Here is a 22371-nt window from a genome sequence, read left to right as displayed (position 1 = left end):
TTGGTAATTGGAAATAAATTTCTTGACACAAATTAGGTTCATTTGAAAATAGTTTTTCGATGAAGTGCTTAGGCTAAATAGCCTCAATATTAGGCATGATGATCTATGGAGATAGATTTACCTAATGGGGCTAAGCAATGAATACATATAGACAAGATGCTAAAACTTTTTAGCATTTAAAATGCCAAGGAGTGATTCTTGCCAAAGTCACATGGAAAGAGTTTTTGCAAGACTCGGTGTCCGAAAACACTGATGAGTAAAATACATGATGCAGATTCCACACACTTTTGTGTTTGGATTAATCATGTATTCCATGGTATGTAAAACAACCAGATATGTCCGATACTCCCAAGGTGTTGCGAGTATGGATACCAAAGTGATCAAATTACTGATCATGGGACAACAGTGAAAGATGTCATAGAGTACTAGAGTAAGTACTGATGACATGGTTTTCTCGCAAGCAGAGATCATGAAGAGTTCGTTGTAAAATGTTACATCGATACAGTCTTCATCTTTTCTCCATGCGATTTTCGATTTAAATTAAGGGTTTTGTGTAACACACAATGTGGTGCACAGTTAGTTGGAATTTGTTCAAACTAGTTACTGTGGCGAATTCTATAACAAGGGCTAAGTATGTTGACGCTTTAGAAGCGACAAAGAAAATGTTGAATCATATAGTTCATTCATGAACTTAGTATAGTTCCAAGATGGCTTTTGACAATGGGACACTACTGCAGGTAGTTGCTCCATAACTCAGTCTGAGGAATCCAGGTTCGACCTGTGATTCACATACATACAAAGCCAAGTCCACACAAAATATGAATTTTGTGAAAACGTGAAAATGTGAGGACATGCAAAGATACACACGGAACTGAAGTCATCAGATCCGTTGGACATCAGGCTATACCACAAGCGAAGCATAGTTACACCGGTGTGCCACAGGTGTGAAGTGCATTAGCATAAGCTAGATTATTGACTCTAGTGCAAGTGGGAGTCTGTAGGAGATATGCCCTAGAGGCAATAATAAATGATATTATTTATCTCCGAGTTCATAATTATGTTTATGTTCCATGCTATAACTGCAATGATTCTCGAGTCTGCAATATCCACGAGGTTCGGAGGAAGACTCATATGCACGTGTGGAATAATAAACAGTAAGAAGTATTCCTAGTCTGGCCTCTAAGACTAGCTCAAGCGTTGCATGATGGTTCTGTTTTCCTGATCATGGGCATGTCTATGCCAGCAATTTTGAGGGCACAATGTTAAGAGAACATTTGTGTTGAATCGACCCGGATTGATGTTATGCTATGAGATTCATTCATCACAAGTTAATGGTACATAACACAGAGATGGTTAACGTTTGCATGATTCCTTAGACCATGAGAGTATCGAGTTTCTTCATGCTTGCTTCATGAACTTTGGGGTTTGTTAAACGTCATCCGTAAATGGGTGGCTATTACGGCGGCTTACGGGTTCATGGAAAAGTGTGTCAAGTAACTTGACAGCTCAAGATTGGGATTTGCTCCTCCGACGATGGAGAGATATACTTGGGCCCTCTCGGTGTTACGGTGTCCATCATCGTCTGGCCAGACACTTTGTGATTTGATCACGGGGATGCCGGAACACGAAACGAGAAAAGAGAACAAAACCGGTAACGAGGTAACTAGCATAGTGGACAAGTTGTTGATCCACGGGAATGCCAACATGTATCACCTCGGGTATTTGTAACATATCGCGAAGCAACAGGAATAGCACACGACAACTGGACGTTCACTCGAATATTTATTCGTGTAGGTATAGGGGTCAATATGGGTGTCCACGGCTCCGATGTTGATCATTGATCGGAAGGGGTTCCGGGTCATGTCTATACTTCACCGAACCTATAGGGTCACATGCTTAAGGGTCATCTATCTGCTGAATACTAGACAGGGAGTCTAAGAGAAAATCACCGAAAAAGTTTCGGACACCGAAAAGTTTCGGACAGCGGAATCGTACCACAGAGAGAGGTCATCGGGTAAGTTTCGATGATACCGAAAAGTTGTTTCGGGATACACCATTAAGTCAAATTGGTTTTGGCACATGCCTGATAATTCTTGGAGGATGCCAGAATCATTCTGGAAGCCATTTTTTGGGCCCCTCATGGGGGTGTGGCCGGCCACATGGGGTATCCCCCCTTGTGGACCCTCTTGTTCATTGGTTTCACTCCTAGGTCCTTGTGGAAGGACTTCATTCATGTGCATTTTGGGTTTTTTGTGAAACTACCCTACCCCCTTGGAATTTCCTATAAATAGAGGTGGAGGGGCAGCCCTCCACACTCATCCCTTGCTCTCATACACATGCCATGCATTATCTGGCTTCTTCTCTCCCTCCCACGAAAAGAGTTTCGTAGAGCCGTAAGGCTGTCTGGGTTCCGGCAGGAACTAGTTCTGGACGGCGAAGCCCTGCCGGATAGATGACACCGTATGTGTGCAACTCTGTAGAGATATCGTAGTTTCGAGCTTAGTTCGTGAGTGCCTCCCGAAGGGCTGTCCATGTGACCGTCCGAGTTTCGAAGGTCCTCCCGAAGGGCTGTCCGAGTGACCGTTCGAGTTTCGAAGGTCCGCCCGAAGGGCTGTCCGCGACACCGTCCGTGGGGCTGTTCGACCGCCTCCCGGAGGGCTGTCTGAGGAGCAGATGAGGGTATACATCCTCGCGGTTGGGAGGTTGTAAATCCTAGCTGCGGGGATCTGCACCGCCGATCATCATCGACTCTACTTCCCGCTGCGCTACGAGTCGGTAACGAAAAAGATCAAACCATGTATGCAGTCTCGATAGTGGTCCTGGGCTGGTGCGTAGGTCGGAAATTTTTTGTTTTCTGTCGTGTTCCCTACAGAATGGATGGCCGGGGGGCGGTGCCAAGCACGGCGGTGCGGTGAGGTCGAGGGGAGGGCACAGGCAGGGGAGGGATACTGGGCCGGTGGTCGCTGGCGTTTTGAGGAAGATCGTCAACACTGACTGGCTGGAGGTAGAAGAAGGCGATCTGCCCGTTCTTTGTACATCGGACGGTGCAGAAAAAATGGACTGACCTATTTGCTTTCAGTCGACTGTTATTTTCATAGTATCCTGTAGTAATTTAGTGTGCCATGCATGTTGTAGAGCTATCATATGTCTCCCGTCATTTATTTCTCACCGACCTGCTATCTGCTACCTTTACACTGTACTAATTGTGCACACACTTCACCCGTACTCACACTATTGTTTTTTTATGCATGGGTATTTCAGACTCTGACGCAGTGTTGATGAATGCAGAAAATAAAAGACAGAAGTCGCTCCAGTGTAATTCGAAGATAAGCACTAAGCGTTTCAGCGCTCTAATGGGTGCAGTGTCAGCAGTTGGAGACAGTAAACGTAGCTCTGCAGTTGATGATCTCAATTGCCACACACAACCATCCCAGGTGCTTGCTTTAACTTCGCGCTGTCAAATGTGGTTGCATGTTGCATATGGTGTCTAGCTTGTATTGCTTCCAATTTGGTTAAATTGCATCTGCTTACTTTACACATTATACCTTTGATAATGACATGCCTTCCTGTTTTTGATACATACTACATATGTCTATTAACCATGTTCGTACATCAAACTAATGCTCTTTTGTATCCCTCGTCAATCACTTATGATGAGACAGTCACCCGAGTGGGTTACTGTGAGACGCCCTACTCGTTTAAAGAGTGCAGTGTCATCCTCCCCACATGATTCTCAAGAAACAGCAAGGCTAAATGAAGATAGTCAACGTAGCTCTCTAGTTGATCACCGCAATTCCCCCACACCACCATCGCAGGTGCTTGCTCTTACTTGGCAGTGTGATATGTGGTTGCATGTTGCATATGGTGTCTACCTTGTAATGCTTCTAATTAGGGTAAATTGCATCTGCTTAGTTAACACATTATACCTAGGACATGCCTTCCTGTTTTTGGTACATACTACGTCTTTCTATTAACCATGTTCTTACATCAAACTACTTTTCTTGTGTATCCCTCATCAATGCTCCTAATTTGTTAAATTGCATCTCCTTAGCTTACACATTATACATGTGAATATGACACGCCTTCCTGTTTTTGGTACATACTACATCTGCCTATCACACCATGTTCTTACATCAAACTACTGTTCTTGTGTATCCTGCGTCTATTGCTTATGATGAGACAGTCACGCGCGTGGGTTAATATGAGACGCAATACTCTTATAAAGAATGCAATTTCATCCTCTCCACATGATTCTCAAGAAATAGCAAGCCTAAATGAAGATATTGAACGTAGCTATGTACCTGAAGACCGCACTTCCCCTACACCACCATCACAGGTGCTTGCTCTAACTTCGCAGTGTGATATGTGGTTGCATGTTGCATACGGTGTCTAGCTTGTAATGCTTCTAATTAGGGTAAATTGCATCTGCTTAGTTTACACACTATACTTGTGAATATGACATGCCTTCCTATTTTGGGTACACACTACATCTATGTGTTAACCTTGTTCTTACATGAAACTACCTCTCTTCTGTATCCTGCATCAATCACTTACGATGAGTCACCTTTATTCGTTGCATATTGCATATTATTTCCAGCCTATTGCCATGTATTGCTTCTAATTTGGTCAAATACATTTGTTAGGGCACCCTTTTAATTTGGCAGAGTGATATTGGTTTCATCTTTCATATGGTTTCTAGCTTGCATCGATTCTAACAAGTTCAAGCACCTTGTGCTTAGTTCACACTTTATACATCATACATGTCAATATGTCACGCCGTCCTGTTTTTCATACATATTCCATCCTCCTATCATGTGGCTGCCTTACATGAAGGTAGTATTCGTCAGTATCATGCATCAATGAGTTCTGAAGAGCAAATTTTATTCCTTTTTCTTGTGGGTTTGACTTGACAAGGCAAAATCAAGAAATAGGAAGGAAAAGAGTAAGGAAGGCGATGATGGTGGTCCTCTGCAGCAACGTAAACGGAGCATCTGTACCGATTCTCCTTGTACTGATAGTGCATTACAAGGTCCAAGTCTCCCCTCCCCTACTCCACCATCCAAGGTGCTTGCTCTAACTTGGCAGTGTGATATCTGGTTGCATGTTGCATATGGTGTCTAGCTCATATTGCTCCTAATTAGTGTAAACTGCATCTGCTTAGCTTACACATGATACATGTGAATATGACACGCTTTCCTGTGTTTGGTACATACTATATCTGTCTATCACACCATGTCCTTACATGAAACTACTCTTCTTGTGTATCCTGCATCAGTCACTTATGATGGGACACCTTTAAGTTGGTAGTGTGATATTGGTTTGCGTCTTGAATATGATTTCTAGCATGTATTGCTTCTAGTTTGATGAACGCCACCTATGACGAGACAGTTTTAACTTGACAGAGTGATATTGATTGCACCTTCCATATGGTGTCTTGCAGTGTTTCTAATTTGTTGAAGTGCCTTCTGCTTAGTTACCACATCATAGGTGTGAATATGTCAAGCCGTCCATTTTTTCGTACATATTCCATCCTCGTATCATGACTTTGCCTTTCATCAGAGTAGTGTTCGTCAGTATCATGCATGAATGAGTTCTGAAGAGCGAATGATATTCCTTTTTCTTGTCGGTATGACCTCACAATGCAAAATCAATAAAGCTGAAGGAAATTGGCAAGGCATTGGATGATGGTGGTCCTTCCGAGCAACTGAAACGGAGGTTCTCTACAGATTCTACTCCGCCATCCTCCCAACAAGATTCACAAGACAACACAAGGCTAGACAGTCAACGTAGCTGTGTAGATGATGAGCACATCTCCCCTACTCCACCATCACAGGTGCTTGCTCTAACTTGGCACTATTATATGTGGTTGCATGTTGCGTATGATGTCTAGCTTGTATTGCTTCTAACTTTGTTGAATTGCATCTGCTTACTTTACACATAATGCCTGTGAATATGACATGTGTTCCTGTTTCTACATCAGACTACTATTCTTGCATATCCCGCATCAGTCACTTATGATAAGGTACCTTTAAGTCGCCACTGTGATATTGGTTGTGTCTTCCATATGATTTCTAGCATGTACTGCTTCTAATTTGTTGAAACGCCATACAGTTTGAACTTGGCAGAGTGATATTGGTTGCATCTTTCATATGGTGTCTAGCTTGCAGTGCTTCTAATTTGTTGAAATGCCTTCTGCTTAGTTACCACATCATAGGTGTGAATATGTCACACCATCCTGTTTTTCATACATATTCCATCCTCGCATCATGTGTTTGCCTTTCATCCGAGTAGTGTTCGTTAGTATCATGCATGAGTGAGTTCTCAAGAGCGAATTTTATTCCTTTTTCTTATCGGTTTGACTTCACAATGCAAAATCATTACAGCTGAAGGAAATTAGTCCGGCAGTGGATGATGGTGGTCCTTCGGAGCAACTCAAATAGGGGGTCTCTACAGATTCTACTCCGCCATCCTCCCAACAAGATTCACAAGACAACACAAGGCTGGACAGTCAACGTAGCTGTGTAGATGATGAGCACATCTCCCCTACTCCACCATCACAGGTGCTTGCTCTAACTTGACACTATTATATGTGGTTGCATGTTGCGTATGATGTCTAGCTTGTATTGCTTCTAACTTGAATTGCATCTGCTTACTTTACACATAATGCCTGTGAATATGACACGTGTTCCTGTTTCTAGAACATACCTGTACATGATGAGCACATCTCCCCTACTCCACCATCACAGGTGCTTGCTCTTACTTGGAACTGTTATACGTGGTTGCGTTTTCCGTATGATGTCTAGTTTGTATTGCTTATGATTATGTTGAATTGCATCTGCGTAGCTTACAACTTATACCTGCAACGATCACTTACCCATAAGACACATTTAACTTGGGACTGTGATGTAGGTTGCATCTTGCATTGTCTTCTAGCTTGTACTGCTTCTAATTTCTTGAAATGGTAGTTACGACGAGACACTTTTTACCTGATAGAGTGATATTGGTTGCATGTTCATATGGTGCCTAGCTTTCATTTCTTCTAGTTTTGTTGAAATGCCTTCCGCTTACTGTTTTTTCATACATATTCCATCCTCCTATCGTACGTGTGAATATGAAACGCTGTCTTTTTTTTGCATATATTCCATCCTCCTATCCTGCGCTTGCCTTACATCAAAGTAGTGTTCGTCTGTATCATGCATCAACCAGTTATGCAGAGCTAATTTTATTCATCTTCTTGTGGTTTTGACTTCATAAGGCAATATCAGAAAATAGGAAGTAAAAGAGTAAGTTAGGGGATGTTGGTGGTCCTCCGGACCGACGCAAATAGAGACTCTCTAGATTTGCCACTGCTACTGCTAATGAAGTTGAAGTCCCAAGTCTACATGATGAGTTTATCTCCCATACTCCACCATCGCAGGTGCTTGCTCTAAGTTGACAGTGTGATAATTGGTTTCATGTTGCATATGTTGTCTAGCCTGTATTTCTTCTATTTTGATTAAGTTGCATGTGCTGAGTTCATAAGTTATACATGTGCATATGACATGGCTTTCTGTGTCTAGAATACACTTCATCTATCTATCATACCATGTTCTTACATCAAAGTACTGCTGTTGTGTATCCCGCATCAGTCACTCATGATTGGACGCTTTTAACATGGCAGTTTGATAGTGGTTGCATCTTGCATTGATTTCTATGTTGCACTGCTTCTAATTTTTCGAATTGCCACTTATGACACGACACTTTTAACTTGGCAGAGTAATATTGGTTGCATCTTTCATATGGTGTCTAGCTTGCATTACTTCTATTTTCTTGAAAATCCTTCTGCTTAGTTTGCACATCGTAGCTGTGAATATGTCATGCCGTCCTGTTTTTCTTACATATTCCATCCTCATACGGTTGTCTTACATCAAAGTATTGCTTGTCTGTATCATGCATCAATGAGTTCTGAAGAGTGATTTTATTCTTTTGTGTTGTGGGTACAGCTTGACATGGCAAAGTCAAAAAAGAGCAAGGAAAATAATATAGTAGGGAGTGCTGTTACTCGTCGGGTGAAACGGAAAAGGTTCTGCCGTCGAGATTCTGCTGGTACTTATAGTGCAATAGAAGGTCCAAGTCCACCGGCTAAATCTACAAACACAGTATCACCTGCTCCACCAGCTGCAACATCCGCTTCAACTGTACCAGCATCTCAACCAGTTACTCGTTCGTTTGCTCCGGAACTGGACAGTTCCCAAGCTGCCTTCACACCTAACACTACTTCCGAAGCACTGCTGACACAACAGGACTTGGCAAGATCAGATGAACCTCATGAGCATCAACACCAAGACGGTACCTGACTGAGTCAAGTTGCAGTTGCATGCTCCTTTATATGTACTCTCACAGTTTGATGTACACTAACACTTTCCATATTCGTTGTTAAACTAGCACCACGGCGCAAGCGGAAACAGACATCAGGGATAATGTTTGACAGATTAACAAAATCTAAAGGAGGAAGAATGGAGATCCATTTTGAGGCAGGTTTAAAAAGGCCACGTGATGCTACAGAGTCAGCCAAGTTAGTATCAGAGGCAGCCGTTGCCGTTAGGTGTCATGCACGTATCCTCCCAACGTGGATCCAGTACAGGAATGAGAAAGACAATACCCAGTTTAACACCTTCCTTGACCATTTATCCGTAAGTAATGTTATTCATCGCAATTAGTAATATTGTCTTGCTCCGTCCCATACTTTCTAGCTTCCTCCTAATAAGACTCACATTCTTTTTTCAACAGATGAGGTTCAAGTTGGATCCGAAAGATGATGCAACTAAACAAGCATGCACTCATGTGTTTTAGTCTGCTCTGCGACAATATCGGTACCACCTTAGAAAATCTCACTTTGAAGGCAAGGCTAACAATGAAATCGCCCAAACATCTCCAGTGGAATATATTACAAATGAAGAATGGACAGCCCTCGTTAAACACTGGTCTGATCCAAAGTATCAGGTAGGCTATATGTATTTGATCAGACCACATATTGAACTTGTATTTATGTATGTGCCTTACAAGTGTATCTTCTTCTAGGCTAACTGTTTGAAGAACAAAACCAACCGTTCTAAAGTGAAATTCCAACAGACAACAGGATCTCGTAGCTATATTGCACACTGCGAGGCTCTTGTAAATAGCTGCTACTTCCTTCTTTTTTGGTGCCATATTATCGTATCTATATTGACTTGTTCCAAATACAGAGGAAAGCCCGTGCGGACCAAAAAGAACCTGAACCAAATGCAGTGCAAATCTGCAAGGATTGCCACACCAGCAAGATGAAGGGCATGAGCACACCAGTTCAAGCCGCTGTTGTAAGTCCTTACTCCTCCTGCCTTGAACTGATTGGTACTGTGATGTGTTCATTTAACTACTTGGTTTGCAACCAATGTCAGTTACTCTGTTCACTTTTATTCACAGTTGTCTTAACGTATCATTTCACCTTACATGGTTTAAAAGAGATGAAGGATATTCTTTTGGTCTTGATCTGTAATCTAGTTGTTATGTTCACGTGCGCACACAATGATAAAATAGCCTGTTTGTTTTATATCTGTTTGCCCATGATATGAATGATGTCATACTATGTTCATCCTACTTTAAACCATGTCTCTTTATCCTTAGATGTCAACGAATGTGAGGAAATAGACAATACAGTAGGCATGCTACATGGACATATGTTCCAAAAGTGATTTTATTATGTAGTTGGCACTACAATACATGCTAATGTATTACAGTAGTTCACCAAAATAAGTTATGTATAAACGTTTAACCTACTTTGTTTGTTTTTGTCTCATTAGTAACTTATCTGGTACACTAATCTACAAGTTCAAACTTTCAGGAAGCTATGGAACAAATGATTGAACAGCCACAACCACCTGAAGGTGACGAGGCTACTACAGGCACAATGTCACCTCTTGCTGCAGTGCGTCAGTATCTCTCCACTAACATTGCAAAAAGCACCTTCCTGCGTAATTCTGGGTTGGTTGTCAAGGTAACCTCGTCCAAATCGCCTACTGAACATAATCTTCCTGCTAGACAGAGTGATATATCTGCGCTCCAGACACAAGTCCAATCCCTAATGGACGTTGTTTCGGAAACAAGAATAGTGGTTGAGAAATGTCATCAAGATATGAATGGTTTTGAAACCAGACTATCAGACATTCGCTTCGTTGTTCAAGAGCAATGGCGGAAAAAAGGTGGAGATCGTGCTGCTCCATCAGATTCTACAGCCTGAAACATTAGCACTCAGGTCAAATGATCCGTGCTTCTATACATCTGATGGTGCTTTTATCTGGAAGGACTGTAAACTTTATGCCAATAGGCCTTTTGTTGTATGGTTCGAATTTATTTTGTTGTGATACAACATTTATGATGCCGCCTCAGGCTGCAGTAATTACGACGCTATTTTTGTATAGTGTAGGTTTATCTTAGTAATGTATTCGGCCGAAAGCTTCGTAGGAGCCCAACATGCGAACATTCGTCGGGCCCATTCCAATTGGGCTAAAAACGATTACGGGCCGAAATTGGCATGTAGCCCACTAAAAATATCTGGGCCTAAATCAGCATAAGCTTTCATATTTTTCTGGTAGGCATGTGCCCATAGTGGGCCTTTAACAGGCCTAAACATAATTTGGGCCTTCAGTAAAAATAGGTCGTTTACAGGTGTAAATATCTCGAGCCCATAAAAAACATGGGCCTTTAATAGACCGAAAGTGAGATTGGGCCCATTTACGATGCGGATCTTTGACAGGCCGAAATTCGGACGGTCCGTAAATGTGCCGACCTAATACACGGGCCTTTAACAGGCCGGAACTTCAGTCGGGCTAGATTATCGTCATTTTTATATGGGTCGTTAATGGGCCCGATATGACGTTGGGCCACATATGGCCCATGGTTTACGTACGGCGTTAACAGGCCGAAAATGACAACAGGCCGAAAGTGGCCCAAAGCTATAGTGGGCCTCTAACAGGCCGAATGTCAGACATGGCCGAATATGACCCAAATCCTTCACGGTCGTTTATGGGCTGAAAGTTTTGATGGCCTGTAAATGGGCCCAATGAAGCCGGACCTTTAACAGGCCGGAAATACACCGGGCCGTAATTCGGCCCAATTACTTAGCGGACTGTTAACGGGCCAGAAGTGACAATGGGCCGCGTTGATGACAAGTTTAGGACAGGCCGTTGACGGGCCGATTTGATAGAGAATGTTGGGCCTTTAGCTGGGCCGGCCCATTATGGTCTGCAGAATGTTGGGGGCCTTTAGCTGGGCCGGCCCATTGTGGTCCGCAAAATCTTGTGGGCCTTTAGCTGCGCCGGCCCATTATGGTCTGCAAAATCGTGTGGGCCTTTAGCTGGGCCGGCCCATTATGGTCCGCTAAATTTTGTGGGCCTTTAGCTGGGCCGGTCCATTATGGTCCGCTAAATCTTATGGGCCTTCGGTTGGGCCGACCCATTTAAACTTTGTGGGCCACTTTTGGGCCGGTCCACGTGTCAACATATCATAGGCCCATCTCGACCGTTGGATGAGTGACACCTGTGCCAACACGGAGCTGACGCGTGGATCCGTCAGCCAATGAGAATTTTACACGTGGAAAATCGGCATTGGTCGTGGCTGTTAACAGGTTATCGGATCCAAAATCCGACCCGATAGCTTAATGGCGTTCCGTTACGGTGGATGCCACGTGTCGGTCACCCTTGACGAAAGCACTTCTGTGACGCGTGATTTATCGTCATGGAAGTGGACACTTCCGTGATGATAATTTTGGCAATGTCATGGAACACTTCTACGACAACACAGGTATGACAGAAAACGCGACCTACTGTGACAAACACGTATCATCACGGAAGTGTTTTTTTGTAGTGATAGTAGGAGAAACTAATTGTATTTCACATTACTACGTGTGCTCAGTGGACAATATATATAACATGTAGAGTAAGAAAGAGATGCAACAAGTATACAACCTCTTTGGCGAAGCCATGTCAATCTCAGCATGATTGGGTTGGTCAGTGAGGATGATCCGGCTGACTTGGCTATCGGAGGAGGGGAAGAAGATCTTAGGCATCTTGAGATGGAGCCCGGGGTACTGCTCCGCTGTGATGGAGGGTTTCATCGTTGGAGCAGCTCCGGTGAGTTGTACGACGCCGAGGCTGAAGCCGGACAAGAGAGACAACGTTAACCTTAGTGGAATTCTAATAGCATCTCCAATATATGTCGTAAAATACATAACCACAAAGTGCTAGATGTAAAATACATCAGCCACTCATCTTTGAACTTAACTGTCGAAACTGAATTTAACTATCGAAACTGAACTTAAGTGTCGAAACTGAATTTTGCTATCGAAACTGAATTTTACTATCGAAACTGAACGCACTAGTAGCAGAAAAGCAGTAGCAGCAGCGCGTGCGAGAGCCGGGGCAGCTGGTCATGTAGCAGCATGAGGGTGAGGCTACACGTCAGTTCACTGACTTTTTCATCTCTGGTTAGTCGATTTTCCAGCCGTTGGATACGAAATCAAGGGCATGCAGTTCATCTTCAACCTCCACACCCCTGATGCGCCAGCCACCACCGGCCAAACCGCCGCCCCCTGCCGCCCGCGACCGGCAGTGTGCCGCCCCGCCCACCCAGAAACCATTCCCCACCGCCGGTCCGCTGCCACCCCGGCCATCCCTCTCGCCCCCCATGCCAAGCTTTTTCTCCAGCAATCCCTACGCCACCGCCCACCACCGCCGGCGACCACCGCCCCCACCCTGAACCCTAAGATAGATAGTGGGGTACCTCTCGAGCGACCCCCCTCCCCGCTGTGGCTGGTTCTTCCTTAACTCCGGCGAGCCTCCCCCCCTGAAAATCGACTGACCCAAAAGTCGATTCAGTCGACTGAAGTGAAACCAAATCGGAGCAGCATCGCAAGCAAGAGCAAGAGCGAGAGCAGCAGCGCGAGCAAGAGCAATAGAAAGAGCAGATCAGGCAGGGGACGGAGAGCAAGAGCAGAGCAGCAGCGCGAGCGAGAGCTAAAGCAGCAACAACTCCTACTGATGTGGACGTCGCTGCCGAGGGAGCGGCGCCGTGGAGGAAGTGGCCGGCGACGCCGCTGATACATCTCCAACGTATCTACTTTTCCAAACACTTTTGCCCTTGTTTTGGACTCTAACTTGCATGATTTGAATGAAACTAACCCGGACTGATGTTGTTTTCAGCAGAACTGCCATGGTGTTATTTTTGTGCAGAAACAAAAGTTCTCGGAATGACCTGAAAATCCACGGAGGAACTTTTCAGAAAATATAAAAATACTAGCGAAAGAATCAAGGCCAGGGGGCCCACACCCTGCCCACGAGGGTGGGGGGCGCGTCCCCTCCCCCTGGCGCGCCCCCTGCCTCGTGGGCCCCCTGGATGGCCACCGACCTCAACTCCAACTCTATATATTTGCTTTCGCGAATAAAAAAATCAAAGAGAAAGTTTCATCACGTTTTACGATACAGAGCCGCCGCCAAGGCCTAATCTCTCTCGGGAGGGCTGATCTGGAGTCCGTTCGGGGCTCCGGAGAGGGGGATTCATCGCCGTCGTCATCATCAACCATCCTCCATCACCACTTTCATGATGCTCACCGCCGTGCGTGAGTAATTCCATCGTAGGCTTGCTGGACGGTGATGGGTTGGATGAGATTTACCATGTAATCAAGTTAGTTTTGTTAGGGTTTGATCCCTAGTATCCACTATGTTCTGAGATTGATGTTGCTATGACTTTGCTATGCTTAATGCTTGTCACTAGGGCCCGAGTGCGATGATTTCTGATCTGAACCTATTATGTTTTCATGAATATATGTGAGTTCTTGATCCTATCTTGCAGGTCTATAGTCACCTATTGTGTGTTATGATTCGACATCCCTAAAGTGACAATAATCGGGATACTTCTCGGTGATGACCATAGTTTGAGGAGTTCATGTATTCACTATGTTTTAATGCTTTGGTCTGGTACTCTATTAAAAGGAGGCCTTAATATCCCTTAGTTTCCATTAGGACCCCGCTGCCACGGGAGGGTAGGACAAAAAAGGTCATGCAAGTTCTTTTCCATAAGCACGTATGACTATATTCGGAATACATGCCTACATTACATTGATGAATTGGAGCTAGTTCTGTGTCACCCTATGTTATAACTATTACATGAGGAATTGCATCCGACATATTTATCCATCACTGATCCAGTGCCTACGAGCTTTTCACATATTGTGCTTTGCTTATTTACTTTACCGTTGCTACTGTTACAATCATTACAAAACTTCTACTATTACTTTTGCCACTGTTACCGTTACTATCATATTACTTTGCTACTAAATACTTTGCTACACATACTAAGTTATCCAGATGTGGTTGAATTGACAACTCAACTGCTAATAATTGAGAATATACTTTGGCTCCCCTTGTGTCGAATCAATAAATTTGGGTTGAATACTCTACCATCGAAAACTGTTGGAATCCCCTATACTTGTGGGTTATCAGCCGCCGTGGATGGAGCCGCGCCTTGTCGGCTCGGGACCGAGCGCCGATAGCACCGTGAGATCGAGTCAAGAAGAAAATGCGGCGATTAGTGCACAACCTCTTTGGTGGCGCCGATTAGGCCTCAGCTTCATCCGAGGAAACAATGATGATTGAGGGAGTCCTGGACTAAGGGGTCCTCGGGCGTCCGGCCTATAGGCATGGGCCGGACTGATGGGTTGTGAAGATACAAGACCTAAGACTCTCACCCGTGTCCGGATGGGACTCTCCTTGGTGTAGAAGGAAAGCTTGGCGTCCGAAGATGAAGATTCCTTTCTCTATAACCAACTTTGTACAACCCTAGTCCCCTCCGGTGTCTATATAAACCGGAGGGTTTAGTCCAGAGGTAGAATCACAATCATACAGGCTAGACTCCTAGGGTTTTAGCCATCACGATCTCGTGGTAGATCAACTCTTGTAATACTCATATTCATCAAGATCAATCAAGCAGGAAGTAGGGTATTACCTCCATAGAGAGGACCCAAACCTGGGTAAACATCGTGTCACCTGCCTCTTGTTACCATCAACCTTAGACGCACAGTTCGGTACCCCCTACCCGAGATCCACCGGTTTTGACACCGACATTGGTGCTTTCATTGAGAGGTCCGCTACGTCGTCACTACAAGGTTTGATGGCTCCGTTAATCATCTACAACAATGCAGTCCAGGGGGACACTTTCCTCCCCAGACAGATCTTCGTATTCCGCGGCTTCGCACTGCGGGCCAACTCGCTTGGCCATCTAGAGTAGATCAACAGCTACACGCCTGGCCACTAGGTCAGGTTTGGAAGCTTGAATTACGTTGATGATATCCGCGGATACTTGATCTTCGACGGATTCGAGCCCATGGCAGCTGCTCCCTGCCACCACGATGAACATGACCTAAATCTGTCATTGGACCGTGCCCAGGAGATAGCACCTGTAATTGCTCTAGCCCTGGATCCGGAGCAGATTGCGCCATCCGAGGACGGGAAGCTCAACCCCGCCACGGAAGCCGTAGACTCAGCGGCGTTGGAGCCACACACAGATCCAAGCTTGAGCGGGGTCTGTATTACCGGAACCTCGGATTCGTCTCCGGCCATAAGTTCTGAACCGCGTGCATCCGCGCCCATCGAACCTGATCAGGCGCCGATCGTTGAATGCAGCTCCGCGGACATCCTCTAGCACTCACCATTAGGCGATGTGCTAAACTCATTAAAAGCCCTCTCCTTAGCAGGGGACTCTCAACCGAACTATATACGGTTTGAATTGGAAGCTGATGACGAATTCCGCTTCCCACCCACCATCCACTGCATAGCCACTGTCGAAGACTTAACCGACATGCTCGATTACGGCTCCGAATACATCGACGGTATGGACGACGATGCCGGAGAGGAGCAGGCACAAAAACCACCACCTACAGGGCGCTGGACAGCCACCTCCTCGTATGACGTGTACATGGTGGATACACCCAAAGAGAACAACGGCGATAATGAGAAGGATCCAGTCAAGGATAAACCTCCTGAGATACAGCCAAAGCACCGATGTCAGCGGCGCCGCTCTAAACCACGCCGTGGAAAAAGCAGCAATACCGCCATAGGAGAAAATAATACTCCAGACGACGCCGAGGATAACGAAGACCCCGTTGAGCCAACGACCGAACAGGATGAACGGGAGGATGGGCGAGTCAGCCCTAATGAATAGGCCGTTAATGAAGACTCGGAGGACAGCAACTATCTTCCACCCTCCGAGGATGAGGTGAGCCTCGGCGACGAAGACTTTATCGTGCCTGAGGAACCCATCGAGCAGGAGCGCTTTAAGCGCCGGCTAATAGCCACTACGAGGAGCCTGAAAAAGAAGCAGCATCATCTTCAAGCTGACCAAGATCTGCTCAATGACAGATGGACTAATGCCCTAACAGCCGAGGAATACGGCCTCGAGCGCCTAACCAAAAGTTACCCGAAGCAAAAATTGTTACCCCAATTCGATGACGAGGCACTGGAGCCCGTCCCACCAGCTCGCAATGCGGCTGACCGACCACCACGTGGCCGGGACAAAGCGCCAACTCAAGACGAACACCAGCCCGCACTACCTTGCTATAAAAACAGAGACACAACAGCTCGGGGATACACATACGACCTGCAGCGTGACCTGAGAAATAGAGCAGTTCAGACCAGATCGATCTACGGATCACGGGGCCATGCCCCGATGCGTGACGATGGCCATCCGGCTATACGTGATAAACATAACCATGCCCGGGCCGACAACCGCAGACAGACTCCATCCGAGCTACGTCGCGACTTGGCCCGATATAGATGTGCCGGACACCCCCTTTGCTTCACCGATGAAGTAATGGAACATGAATTCTCGGAAGGGTTTAAACCCATGAACATCGGATCATATGATGGGACAACAGACCCCGAGGTATGGATTGAGGATTTTCTTCTCCATATTCATATGGCCCGCGGTGATGATCTTCACGCCATCAAATACCTCCCGCTAAAACTCAAGGGACATGCGCGGCACTGGTTGAACAGTTTGCCCGAAAACTCAATTGGCAGCTGGGAGGACTTGGAAGACACTTTCCACGACAACTTCCAAGGTACATATGTCCGACCTCCGGATGCCGACGACTTAAGTCACATAGTTCAACAGCCCGGAGAGTCAGCGAGGAAATTCTTGACTAGGTTCTTAACTAAAAAGAACCAGATCATCGACTATCCGGATGCCGAAGCCCTAGCGGCCTTTAAACATAGCTACCGCGATGAATGGCTCGCCCGACACCTCGGCCAAGAAAAGCCGAAGTCCATGGCTGCCCTCACGGCTCTAATGACCCGCTTTTGCGCGGGCGAGGATAGCTGGCTAGCCCGTAGCAATAACAATACAAGTGAACCTGGCACCTCTGAAGCGAGAAATAGCAACGGCAAGCCCCGATGCAACCGACACAAGCGTCAAAGCAACGGTGACAACACTGATGACATGGCGGTCAACGCCGGATTCAGTGGCTCTAAGTCCGGTCAGCGAAAGAAGCCATATAAAAGAAACAATCCGGGCTCGTCCAGCTTGGACCGCATACTCGATCGTCCATGTCAAATCCACGCCACTCCTGATAAACCAGCCAATCATACCAACAGAGATTGTTGGGTTTTTAAACAGGCCGGCAAGTTAAATGCCGACAAATGGAGAAGGGGTCGCAAAGCAAGGACGATGACGAGGAGCCCCGGCCACCGAACACAGGGGGACAGAAGAAGTTTCCCCCCAAGTTAAAACAGTGAACATGATATTCGCTACCCATATCCCCAAGAGGGAGCACAAGCGCGCGCTCAGGGACGTCTACGCGCTGGAGTCAGTCGCCCCAAAGTTCAACCCATGGTCGTCCTGCCCGATCACATTCGATCGCAGGGACCATCCGACCAGTATCCGTCATGGCGGTTCAACCGCACTGGTACTCGACCCAATCATTGATGGATTCCATCTTACGCGAGTCCTCATGGACGGCGGCAGCAGCCTGAACCTGCTCTATCAGGATACAGTGCGTAGAATGGGTATCGATCCCTCAAGGATCAAGCCCACCAAAACCACCTTTAAGGGAGTCATACCAGGTGTAGAGGCCCGCTGTACGGGCTCACTCACACTGGAGGTGATCTTCGGGTCCCCGGACAACTTCCGAAGCAAAGAGTTGATCTTCGATATCGTCCCCTCCCGCAGTGGCTATCACGCACTGCTTGGACGAACGGCATTCGCTCGATTCAATGTGGTGCCACATTACGCTTATCTCAAGCTTAAGATGCCCGGACCACGCGGTGTCATAATAGTTAATGGAAACACGGAACGCTCCCTCCGTACCGAGGAGCACACCGATGCTCTTGCCGCAGAAGCACAAAGCGGCCTTTTCAAGCAGAACCTTAATTCGGCGGCCAAGCTCCTGGACACTGTCAAACGAGTCCGAACAACTCGGCAGCAGGACAGTCCAGCTCGTCAAGAGCTTCACTAGCAATTTGGCCTCTGCCCTAGTTCCGACCAAACAGCGGCGTTCGTACCACGCGTACATAATTACGCACTCAAAATACCATGGGCATAGACGGAGGCACAACTAGATCATGGTCCATAGTACGGCTCAACCTCCCTTGGATCCACATAATTTCACCTTTTCTTTTTCATCCTTTTCAGGTTTCTTTTTTCCTAGGCCTTTTTGGTGGCCTGACTATCGGACCCAGCGAGGGATGGATACACCAAGACGGCAAAAAGCATCAACGTATACGGGAATCTCTAGGTAGTCTTTTTGACGATCACCCTACCTGTTTTCAGGACCCGCACGCAGCTCTCCCTTGGTCGTGGCATGTTAAATAGCCCTGCTGCTTATCGCACTACTTGTATAAATACGCTTTGATGTATTAATCAAACTATAATGGAAAATAGTTTGCGGCCCAATTTCTGCGGCATTAGCCTATTACTTTTTTATTTTTCTTGATATTCTTATCAATTGCACCCGTACACTCTCGTACGCCTTAATTCGCCAAGGGCTTCATTACACCCCATAATACGGCAAAAAAGTCCGAAGACTTTTTTACAGTATAGTTCGGCACCCCGAACTTTAGTATTATATGCATCGGCTCCGAATCATGTCTTTGGTCAATAGTTGGGTTGCCCGGCTCCTATGCTTACTACCTTACATTCCGCTATATCGGCTAGGGTAGTAAAGGGAGAACTACTGCGATTGTGTCCTGGTTTACCCGGATGAGCACCTCAGTAGAGAAAGCCAAAAACTGACTGTCATGATGCGGCGTGAGCCGGTCAGCTGTTCGAGAGGCTACAAATCTTTTGCAATTTTTTCCGTATTATGCGACGGATCGGCCTTTACCCGATCAGGTGTTTACAGCACCCTAGTTTGGATTTACGAATACTAGGGGCTGCGCCTAACATTCTATTGTCAAAGGGTGATAAAGCCACATAGTCCGATTGCCTGGTTCGTTGCGCTAAACACCTCCTTCAAGGACCAAACCTTTGGATCAAGAGTGTTTAGATTTTATCCCGAACACCCCCATACTACCTACGTGGGGGCGGAAGCCGACGACTGGCCAACTCTCAGATTTAATAAAAAGGGCCGCACAGGAGGTAAAATTTCAAATAATAAAACAAGCATTATATTACATATCAGCCTTGTTCACCATACCGGACAGGACAACATGCATGTATTCATTCAAAAATAATGTCCTTAGCACATTGCTCCGCCACAATGCGGGATCCCTCCAGGACATCATCAAAATACCGCTCGGGAGTGCGGTGCTCCTTGCCAGCGTGCGGTCCTTTGGTCACGAGCTTGATGGCATCCATCTTCGCCCACTGAACTTTGACACGGGCGAAGGCCATCCACGCACCTTCGATGCAGACCGACCGCTTGATGGCGTCAAGCCGGGGGCAGGCATTGACCAGCCGCTTCACGAACCAGACTATCAGATCCTTCATGGCCAGTTCGGCCACCCTATGCAGTTCGACCAGCTGTTTTAGCTGATCGCTAAAGGGCGCCGGATGTTTCAGCGCAAGGTATTGCGACCAGAACAGCTTCTCCGTTGAGCTCCCCTCTTCGGCTTGGAAGTATTCCGCAGCGTCGGAAACACTGCGCGGCAGATACGCATGCGCCCCTAGAGAACTCCAAATCTGGGCCTCTTGGATTTCCTCGAGGGCGACCTGGGCTTCCACCCGGGCATCTTGTGCGCTCTGGCGAGCCTTGGCGAGTTCGGACTCTTGATCCGCACTCTTGTGCTCCAAGGACTCGCATTTCTTAACGGCATCCTCGAGCTCCTGCTGGACTTCATCAACCCTGGCCTCATGTTTTTCACGGGCGGCTTGCTCCTTTGCCGCTTTCTTTTTGGCCTCGGCCAGCTCCTTTTTAAGCGCCTCCACCTCAGTCACCGCTCCTACAAATATCATCGCACTACGGTCATTACAAATCATCTATCCTTTCTGAAATACAGAAGGTCTTGGCACACCTTGCTTGTCCTTCAACTGCTTTTTAACATGGCCGAGCTCTTCCTCGGCCCGCTCCAGACTCTGCTTCAATACAGAGACTTCGGTAGCATGGGAGGTCGCAGCAAGCAACGAAGCCTGCTTATTCACATGGGCACATATGGTTAGTCTCCTGCGAAAAATGTTTGATCCTCTGTCCGGCTTTTCTTTTTGACCACCGGACAGTGTCTCAGGGGCTACTGTCTATATTGTGACTTCCTTTTTACATACATACTTTACTTACCTCAAAGCCCGTTAGAAGGCTTGTGCAGGCTTCGGTCAGTCCGCTCTTCGCGGACTGTATCTTCTCAATCACCGTACCCATAAGGGTACGGTGTTCCTCAACAATGGAAGCACTTTGCAGCACTTCCAGTAGAGTATCCGGTGCCTCTGGTTGGACAGAGGTCACCGGCGGAATGGGCACACCTCCTTCTTTAAAAGGAGGCTGCCTGCCAGATTCCGGAGCCATACTAGCCTCCGGGACCGTATTCGGCTGGGAGCCGAATTGGATATGGCCCTCATCGCCAGTATCCATGGGGATTTGCTCCCCCATGTGTCCGGCGGCCGAGGCTTCACCCTCTGGCACCACCCTGATGGCCTCTTGCGTCTCTCCCTAGCCTGGGATCATTCGGGACAACACCTTGGTGTCATTCATGGCCCTGGGAGAGGAGGCCACTGGAAGGGACCCGCTGTCCATCACCTACGGGTCCAGCGAATTCCCCGAAGATGAGGATCGCTCGAGGACGGAACGAGCCGGACTGCAAGTGCATGACTCAACATGTTAAAACTATGAAGTAGAGAGGCTGGATATATGAATGCGTCTGGGTCTCTGAGTAGTCACGATTCGGCCAGGGGCTCATCTCAGGGATGCCGCTTTGGGCTGCTATCGATGTCCCACGCGGAGTTATCCGTGAGGGAGACCTTCCCCTTCTTGGACGCCTCGGCTCCAGATGTGTCGAGGCCGCCCTCTTATTCCTTCCCCCCTCAGGGGGGAGTTGCTTTCTTCCTCCTCTTCGTCGTTGTCCTCGGCGGCGGAGGGGTGGGTCTCGGTGTCTCCGGACGTCACATCCGAAGCGCCCTTGCGGTGGAGACCACTTCTGATCTCCTTGGCCTTCTCCTCCGGCGCCTGGTAGGGCGCCGGAACCAGCATCTTCGTCAGAAGCGGGATGAGCGGTTCCTCGGGCAGCGCAGCCAGACACTTGATACACTCCGCTTTCTTTATCCAACCCTACAAAAATAAATAGGAGGCTCAAGCATCTTCCCTGAATAAGCAAGTAAAGGATTCACCTTGAAATGCGAAAAAACTTACCGGACTGGTGGGATGGGTCAGACTGTACCCACGGTCTTCGGTTTCCTTCGGCCACATTTCATTGGCCTTGAAGAGCACCTTCCAAATGCCTTCGTGCGTGATGTAGAAGAAATGTTGCAGGGTCTGGTGCTCGGCTGGATCGAACTCCCACAAATTACAGGTCCGGCTTTGGCATGGAAGTATCCGTCGAACTAGCATCACCTGGATCACGTTGACAAGCTTGATGTTCTTGTCCACCATGCTCTGGATGCGCGCCTGCAATGCTATCAGCTCGTCCGACGCAGCCGAATTCAGGCCCTTCTCCAGCCAGGATGTGAGCCCCATTGGGGCTCCAGACTTGAATTCGGGAGCTGCGGCCTGGGTGGCGCCGCAGGGTTCTGTGATATAGAACCACGATTGCTGCCACCCTTTGACGGTCTCCATGAAGGAGCCTTCGAGCCATGTGACACTGGGCATCTTGCTCACCATGGCGCCTCCGCACTCTGCGTGTTGGCCACCCACCACCTTCGGCTTCACATTGAAGATCTTTA

At 47.0% G+C, this 22371-nt stretch overlaps 1 pseudogene; it reads right to left on the bottom strand.

The window, feature by feature from the left end:
- The window catches only part of LOC141022738 (uncharacterized), a 67626-nt pseudogene extending 45461 nt beyond the window's left edge, over positions 1-22165 (bottom strand).
- Between the last annotated feature and the right edge of the window lie 206 nt (positions 22166-22371).

Source organism: Aegilops tauschii, chromosome 5 (assembly GCF_002575655.3).
Source record: "Aegilops tauschii subsp. strangulata cultivar AL8/78 chromosome 5, Aet v6.0, whole genome shotgun sequence".
NCBI lineage: Eukaryota > Viridiplantae > Streptophyta > Magnoliopsida > Poales > Poaceae > Aegilops > Aegilops tauschii.
The sequence above is the reverse complement of the archived record's forward strand: the minus strand, read 5'-3'. Positions and strand labels throughout refer to the sequence as shown.